At 39.5% G+C, this 9,177-nt stretch overlaps 1 protein-coding gene across 1 annotated transcript in view; it reads left to right on the plus strand.

Annotated features, from left to right (window-relative positions):
- Positions 1-1,106: 1,106 nt before the first annotated feature.
- shank2b (SH3 and multiple ankyrin repeat domains 2b) overlaps positions 1,107-9,177 on the plus strand; it is a 129,218-nt gene continuing 121,147 nt past the window's right edge. The window contains exons 1-2 of the mRNA XM_025055876.1: positions 1,107-1,166; positions 4,171-4,622. The gene's annotated coding sequence lies outside the window, so the exon portion shown is untranslated. The remainder of the gene's footprint in view (positions 1,167-4,170; positions 4,623-9,177) is intronic.

Below are 9,177 nucleotides of genomic sequence, written 5' to 3' on the forward strand. Positions count from 1 at the left end.
GTATGAGGAACAGAAAACGCGCAAGGAAGCTTCGCTAATCTCACATTCCACATCTTAACTGTTTATTTACATCTCTGTGAAGGCGTACAGAGGAAGAATAAGTGAGCGAGCAAAGGCAGTACACAGGGTGGAGATTATTCCCTTAATTACTTTACTTCAGCCTCGCATCAAGAGTCAGCTCCGACTTTATTCGTTGTCCTGCAGGAATTCCTTCAAACAGACAAAATAACCTCCAATAACAACAACAACATCAACAGCAAAATGCAATCCTATTATTTAAAGATAACAAGCAAAAAATAATAATCTAACAATGAAGCATGGAGTGAAGCTGCAGTGAAACAACTCTGAGATCTTCAAAAAGCAGCTGCCGCCGGGGGTGAAGCAGGATGATTTCTGTTTTTTTTTCTTCTCCTCCTCCTCTTCCTGAAACAGCAGAGTATTTTGAAAATCATTTCTTCAACATTGTTTCTTTTATCCTTCCTTGTGTTCTCTTATGTCCTCACTAATGTTTCTATATATATATATTCTTATCCAACGTTGTGAGTAACTTTGCAATGTCTTCCTCTAAAGGTCATTGCTATAGTGATGAAGCTCTACTTAACAGACAGGATTTACCTTGTCTCCCTTGGTTCTTTAAAGGCCTCGACCTTTCCTCCTGTGTGAGTCAATCTGTCTCTGTTAGCAGAATGAAATTTAATGTCTCTGGGTTAGGTGAAAATTTGGGCAGCAGAGGTCTCTGAACAAAAGAAAGTTCAACTGCATTCAAGCCCTGGATTTTCCTGGAGTCCCCAAATGCATCACGTTAGTCAACTACATTATTCTCTAAAATGCACTACAATACTGCAAAGAAACAACTAAACAAGCTGCAACAAAACTAATCAGGGACGTTCTGTGGGGCTAAATGACGTTAAAAAACCATAGTCATTAATTAAAAGCAAGACAACAAAAAACAAATTACTACAGAACGTCCGTCCAATCAGCGCCGAATAAACCGGTGATTTGAAAAGAGAGAGCCAATCAATGCTAAGTTGGAGGCGGGACATCTAAACGAACATCCAATCATACTACGCGCCACACAGGTAGTCGAATAAATAGAGGGGAGACAGGAAGCCAGGGGGCGGAAGTACAGCGGTCACCCGGGAAAAGGCGTATCTGGCACGTTTCCGGTAGGAAAGATACACTTCAAGGTATTTCACTTTTAACGTCCACGAAAACAAGAAACTAAATTAACCGCTTGGAAAGACAGTGAGAAAAATAGCGCGACAAATTTGCAACGTCATTTATATGCATGTCATTATTTTTTCCAAGAAAAGTAAGTTGAAAAGTATGTTTCGCGATTATTATTAAAAAATACAGTTAATACTAAATTGTCGCTAAAGCTAATTCGCAATTTGGCCAAAAGACTAACATTAAATAAAAAACTGGATATTACTTTGTATGTAAACTAATATTTAAACTAGTAGGCATATTTTAACCGTATGCTAATTTTATGCTACCACTCAGCTCTCTACGTGTCTGGAAACCCAGCCCTTCTTAACCATATTTGTTTTTAATATGATTTATTCATTAACAAATAATTTCAGGAAGTATTTGTTATGATAATATTCAATGGGGATAATGTCAGGTCAACAAAGTACCATTTTACAACATACTTTGTTAAAATTCTTATTTTTATACTGGTACATTGGTACATCCCACCGGAAGTAGCCATGGAAGTAGCTAAAACGGGGCTAGCATTATGGTTCCTGCATACATAGCAAGGAGAATAACATCAGCATATTGTACGTTTTATAGCTAGATTGAACCCCTCTTAAACACAAACTGTTTTTTTCTCTGAAAATGTGAACATGTCGACACCTATGTGTGGACAGGAAATATAAATATGTTGACATATAGCTTAAGGTAACCACAAGTCATCATAAGTACATATTTAAAAATAAAACCCTGATGAAAATGTTACCGTGACAAAAAAAAAAGAAAAAAGAAATGTCCTCAGTGTTGTTTCTCAAGCACATTACAGAGAAAGTCTGACTCATTTTTAAGTTCACCTTAATTCGTATGATTCACAAAACTTTTCTCCTACCTGTAAGTTTTTAAAGTCTGCTAACAGCTCAATTCAAAGTGGGGAAGAATGTCTATTTATAGGTGAGTAACTAATGACTTGACAGTTAGGTAATTTTTCACAAAAGTTAGGCACCAGCATAGTAATTATATTTCATTTTAATTCATGTTAATAGTTTTGTTTTTTCCACTTTTTCACCCTGAAGTGTAGCGAGAAATTAACTCCTTCTGGACCAAATAGGCAAAGTTGTAAGAAGAATGGATTGTGGTTGAAGGCAGTGTTAACAGTAGTGTGAACTATGAACTACGATAAATGAACTATGGTGTGAAGAAAGTTGCACTTTGAAAAGACTGCAGGCGGAGCGAAAGGTGAAGGAGTGTGAGGTGGACAGGAGTAGAAATGATCATTTAAAATGTGATCCAGATATGGTTGAGAAAGTTGGATATGAAGAGGTTTTTGCTGTGCTTCATTTTCTCTGTAAAAAGCGGGGAGAAAAAAAATGTTATGTGTTGTGATCTGCTGAAAAAAAATAACTAATATTAAGGGGAGCAGGCAGCAAAGGTTCACTGGCAAAGTGGAGAAGGACATGAAGGTGGTGGAGGCAACAGTGATGAAGGCATGGATGGAGTCAATTGATTTGGTCTGGTGAGTTCTGAAGAGAGCTGCCGTAAGAAGAGGCTTGGTCAATCAACCTCTTCATAAACGACTCCAGTCTCTTAGACCAGACATAATTGTGGGGATCAATACAGTGGAAGAGTGAGACATTTATTCTGTTGCCTGTCAATCTACAAAAATCATTCCACAGATTTAAAAATGTATTTTTTTTAACCTTGAAGTCTACCTTGGAGTCTAATTGAAGTGACCTCAACCAGAATTTTTTTTCAACACTTCAATAAAGTGATGGACATTTCAACGTCATCACAATACCCTCAGCCTGGTATTGCTGTGTTTTGTTTTATATTGGCTTGTTTGACAGTGAATGGAGACCATAAAATGGTACAAGTGCTTTTGGATGTCATCTCTAAATCACTGTATTGATCCCAGTAGCTGCTGCTGAGCGACTGTCAGTGGATTTGTCAATAAGAACACAAAGGGAAAAAAAAGTCTTTTTGTGTTTCTCAACCCCTGTGTACCAGCTTGCTGACACCCCCACTCCATTACCCCTTGAGGGGGTAGATTCGGGCTGTTGGTTTGGCTACAAGCGAGTGTTGCCATGATCAACATCATCCTATCCCAGCTTGCAGTGCGGTTGTCATGGTAATGGACAGTTTATTTGCCGGGGCTCTCTGGACTCTGGATATTTAGGAAACATACACTCTGCACTCTGGGAAGTGAAGGTTAGAGAGCGAGGCGGGGAGAAAGGGAGAAACGGCGTCTGTCAGAGGCACGTGGGAGGATGAGTGTGATAGAGCAATGAATATATTTACTATCTGTAGACATGTATTCATATTATTTACACAACAACTGACCAATGGGGGCCACGGAGGCTTGTTTATTTTAACTTGCCATGTTTTTCTTGGTAAAAACATTTTTTGTTGTGACAAATGCGGGCATAACCTAACAAACATGAGTTCCACCAGAATGAACAACATGATTTGAGTGTGAAATCTAACATCTTATTGCAGCGTTCCTTTAAAAATTTGAAATTGTAATCTTGCAGTGTTCCACTGGTAATGTAATTTGGTGCAAATCACCTCATATTATTGTTTTTATTGTTTGCTGCATAACTTGCTGGAAAACTGAATATTAGGCTGTGGTAATGTAGGTCACATGACTCCTATCCAAAGTGTTCAACTGGACTGGAGCAGTTGAATGGTAGATTGTAGCTTTATAATAATAATAATAATAACAATAATTTGAACTTTATTGACCCCATTTTATTGATTGGAGGCACCAATGGGTATGTGGGTCTTTTAGGAATCGAACACAGCACCATCTGTTCTGTGCTTTTGAGGCAGGCGTGCTAACCGCTACACTATGACCTTTAATATATATATTTTTTTCTTTTCTGTTTTCCAAATATTGATTCTGTTACTCCTTCGTTTTTAAATCTTGTGATACTTTTAAGTACATACTTTTTTTTTCTTTTCTTTTCTTTTTTTTTTTAGGTTTAAGTTGCAGAATAAGTAACTGCATACACCTGTCCTGGTGGAGTCGGCTCCTCCTCCTGCTCCTCTCGCCCCTCCCTCTGTCGCTGCGCTCTCCGCTGACTGTCTGCCGCCTGGTATTGAGTGTCGGTTCTTCTGCGGGAGGAAGATCAGGTTTCCACTTGTCTCCCCCTCTCTCTCTCTTTCTATCTCTCTCCGTCCTCCCTCTGCCTCTCCCTTTCTCCTCCTCCTTCTGCTGCTGCTCCATCGTTGCTCTCCTTTCCTCTCCGTCAGCAGCACACATCCACACTTTGGGACTGGAAGTTTCCCCGGAGCGGAGCGCGGTGCCGTGGGTGCGGTGCGGTGCGCGGCGCGTCTGGAGGATGAAGCGACATTAGGAGACGGAAAGGAGATTTAAAAAAAAGGAGGACAAAACCTAACCAGACTGAGCAGGAGCTGGATCGACAAAGCAGGTATTTAAACACTTCACTGCAGAGTGGACTAATTACACTGCAGGACTTCTGCACGGGACTGGAAGTGACTTGGATCCTCGGTTAGCTGGCGGGGTTTTACAGTTCTTATTTAGTGACAGTTTGCCATGGGACAAAAATGCAGCTATGTAGTGTTGTCGCAAAGTTTTTATTTTTTTAAATTTTTATTTTTTTAACACCTACCACAAAGTAAAGGGGACAAAAAGTTCTAATAGACTTTAAACTGATAAAATAAAAGATAAAACTTATCTTAGAGGCACACGGAAGTTTTAAATAGGAAAACATTAATATTCGATGAAATAAATATCAACCACCCCAATAACCAGGGTGTGTATGTGTTTTTAACAATTTAGAGAAAAATAAAGTAAACATTTAAATAATAACATAGAAACATAATATTCGATGAAATAAATATAACCAGGGTGTGTATGTGTTTTTAAACATTTAGAGAAAAATAAAGTAAACATTTAAAAAGGAATAATATAAATATACACATCTTTATTATAGTCTTTCTTCCCAACGCACATATCTGACCCACTTAAAATATCTTTTTGACCCACTTTGGTGAGTCTGACCCATCGTTTGGAATTGCTCTACTTCAAGTTCAGGAAATTGTTTTTCAAATAATGATACAACTCGACCAAAAAAAAACAACAACAAATAAATAAAAAAGTTATGTTATATGAGCACAGTTAGATCGGTCACAGGGTCACAGTACGGTCTGTAATTAATATTCAGATAGTCATTATTGTCAGTAGTGTTTGCTCAGGTACCAGAGCGGCAGCTCCTCAGGGGTGTGAGTGTGAGTGTGAATGTGGAACCATGTCATGGTCAGAGTGGTTTTGCTTGTTGGGTGACGAGTGTGAGGAGGGTGTAAATACCACAGGATTTTCCACCGCTGCACCATCACCAGTGTTGGAGAGCAGCCACTCTTAGTGTTTCCTGCTCCACCTGCAGTTTTTCTGCCTCCAATGCAAAAAAAAAGTTCCTGCAGGTCGTGTTCTCAATTTGGCTGTCACTAAAGCTGGTGTTCTCCGGTGAGAAGTGTAGATGATTCAGGAGTCATGGAAACTGACAGCTCCACTTTTAAGTTTTTAACGTGCACGTGTATGTTATTCCATTGTAGTGACATTTTTAAATTAAAACTAATTGGAGGATATAAAAAAAAAATGATAATAATGTAAGAAAAAAAGACAGAAAAACAAAGTGAGGCGTCTACTGTCTGCCCAGACAGAAGATGCCTCAGAGTGATCCTCCAGATTAAAGAGAAGCTGTAGGAGGATAAAAACAAGTCGAGGGGATTTCTTGCAACCTGACAACCCAGACATCGTTTTAATCACTGGCTTATATCCGCCCAATTGAACACGTATACTTCACACAAAATAATCTGTAATACTTTTAAGTCTCTCCGAAGACTCGTAAAAGCTTTGCATAATTCTCGCCAATTGTAAAGTTAGCAATTTTCTGCCTCACAATATTGAGACCATCAGTTCATTGCAGAGGTCTTTTCTCATCATGGTTGCCTCCTCTTTTGTAGTGTTCTGTGTTTACTGTGTGTATCCAGTACATTCATTAAATCCAGTGCTGCACTGGTCAGTGTCTACACCAGCTTCCAAACCAGACACCATAGCAGGTCCTGCAACCATCTTGTGAACCTCTTCTCTCTTATGTTGACTGTTTGTACTTTGGACCTTCATAATAAGGACGCAGAATGTTATACCGTAATTATATTAAGATTTTATAGTCAGTATGTCTGTGGCTGGTCTGTTTCATGATGTGCCATGATGGTATCGATCAATTTGAATTGAATTATTTAATCTGGCTGATTATGCACGTAGTCCTAATGAAAGTGAACGTGGTTTCACTGGGTTTGAGCCCAGTGGAACCATGTCCTTGATCCTGTATGTCTAAGACGCTAGTTTGGATAAAAGCTGCGTGCATTAATGTCAATGAAATATCTGTTAAAACGTTGACTCTACCTTTTTTGGGGACTTCCGTAGAGTCAGAAGGGTTGTGTTGTCAAACAGTGAAGGTTGTTCACCTCCTGACCCAGTTTCAGATTCTTAGAGCCGTGTTGTAAATGAGAGGTTTTAATAGATCACGGAGTGAACTTTAAGTTTGTTTTCTTTTGTTCACAAAACACACAAGTTGAGAAAAATCCCACCAACAACTTTATGCTAAACCCTCATCTCCACCTGCATTGACATAATTAATTAATTAGAATGAATGAACACTGTGGAGGTGCTAATTCTTCCTATTGTTTTGATTTGAAAAAGTCCATATATCTGGTCCTTGAAGGCTGGGATTTTTGTAAGAGAAATCTAATGTTGTTTTCTTTTTTTTTCTTTTTTTCAAACTCTTGCTCCAGCAAGCAAGAGCCCTGTTTGCCATTGTGGAAATGCAGAAGTCAGACTCGCTTGTGTGCTAATATATCATTGAGGAAATTCCTCCTTCTGAGGATGCATGTGCAAAGGATTGTGGGTACATAGTCCACCTGGGGAATTTGCAACATGCAGACGTGCAGTTTGTTTGTGGGAGGCTTTCGGTGCTTTGTAGAATTGAATATTCTGAGCGTTGGACCAGTCCTACGGTAGGGTCTGGTGTCCAATGTCCATGGCATCTTGTTTGTATGGCTCTTCAGGGATGACTCTGCTGTCCCCTATTGACTTTGAAAGGCAACAACAGTCTGTTTGAGTCCCTGTTATCTGGTGTAAAGACAAACTGTACTTCAACGCTGTTTTTTTCACGATGTTATAAAGGATGACTTTGAAAAAGGACATGTTAAATTAAGAATGTCTGCTTCCTGTGGCCTTTAACCCAAACTTCAGGCATGGCAATAACAGAGAGTTTATATTGCTGTATTTGAGAAAGTTTTGGGCTGAATGCCCTTTGTAATGAAATCTCTCCTGTTTATTGGGGATTGAAACTGGCGTGCGGCGGCTTGAGTTTGATGACCAGCAACTGGAATGACATCCAGGCCGTCTGTGTGGAAAACAGACTCTCGAAAATACCTAATTGGATTAGACGTTAGAATAAAACTGTGTCCATGCAGTGTGCTTTTATGCAGCAACTTTTAATCCAGACTTATGCTGCGTATAATATATCTTAATACATACGATATAAAATGTATTTAGAAGCATCATCAAGTGTAAAAAAACTTGCTCCATCATAATCTCCCAGGAATCGTGTTTAGGGAAATAATTTGATGGTAAATCTTTCTGTAAGATGTTTGAGGCATTTCAAACTTAAAGATTCACTCAATGGAAAATGAATATTTTAAGTTGCATGTTTTATTACTTACATCCATCAAATATAATTTTAAGATTAATTATATTTCTTCCTGAGACGGTGGCAGAGGTTTTGGAATTGTTTTGTTTTGTGCAACAAAGCTGCACTACTTTTCTTTTTTCTTTTTTTTTGGTCACTGTCTGAATCTTGTCTTATATATTGTTACAACATGTATCTGTGATGTACACAGCACAGTACCCTGTCAGACTCAGATATGTGTGGCTGAAAAAGCAGAACAGTGTAGATATCTGTTTGGGACAGAACCAAGAGACTGATGATTGGCCAGGATTTTATGACACCATATGATTATCTATCTGCCACTTCTCTCATCTGTCACATTTCATTTCGATGCAGCAGAAAAGTGACATTTGCTTCCAGCTGGTGTTCCTGAAAATGTCACCCTCGGTGCACACAAATACACAAACACTTTGGTTTTATCGCCTCACATCAGCAGCACGGCACAATGTTAAACTCTGACATTTTATTAAGGAAAATATTTAGAATACATTGCAGTAGTTAGATTCATTCATTCAACAGCTCCGCGTAATGGAGTGTAAAGCTGTGGTGTGCAGGTGGGGTTGTGTTGAACAGGGTCAGGGTCTTATTCTGGAGGAGGAAAAAAAAAAAAGAAAAATCGTTGACCTGGAAACTGATATCATTAGGTTTGAAAGCATTACAACCATAAAGGCAGCTTTTCTTTAAGTAAAACATGTAGGATAGAAAATATGTAATGGACTTCAGTCATTGTCACGAAAAATGATACATGTACATGTTCTTGTCAGTCACATGGGGAGCTAGAATGGCATCTCTGGGGGTATGGGGGGGCGTACTGGAGCAACGGCAGAATTAGGCAAAAGGCTGCATGGTTGACCCGTATCTGATCAGCTCTCCGTGTAATGGGTGAGGAACGGTAGCCCTCCAGTTGCTCGGTGGTCCTCGTGGGATTCTAAAGGTCTCCTTAGGCCGATGGCCGAGGTGACTCGTCTGAGCGTCCGTCTCGCCGCCGCCGCTAACACACTCTGACGAACGGCCTAGTAACCAAAAGCACTCTATGCGACCGCACTCATTCGTGACAGCTGACCTCTATTTTTTTTATCCATTTTATTGTTAAGACACATTAACGTACTGCCAATGCAGCTCCTGAGGATCGCCAGGGTTAATGGATATTTTAACATTTGGAACTCGTCGTGGCCCCAGGAAAATTGCCTGTGACAAAACTGCTGTCCCTCCCTTAGCACATGACTGTCAA

Source organism: Cynoglossus semilaevis, chromosome 5 (assembly GCF_000523025.1).
Source record: "Cynoglossus semilaevis isolate Cse_v1.0 chromosome 5, Cse_v1.0, whole genome shotgun sequence".
In the NCBI taxonomy this organism is placed as follows: domain Eukaryota; kingdom Metazoa; phylum Chordata; class Actinopteri; order Pleuronectiformes; family Cynoglossidae; genus Cynoglossus; species Cynoglossus semilaevis.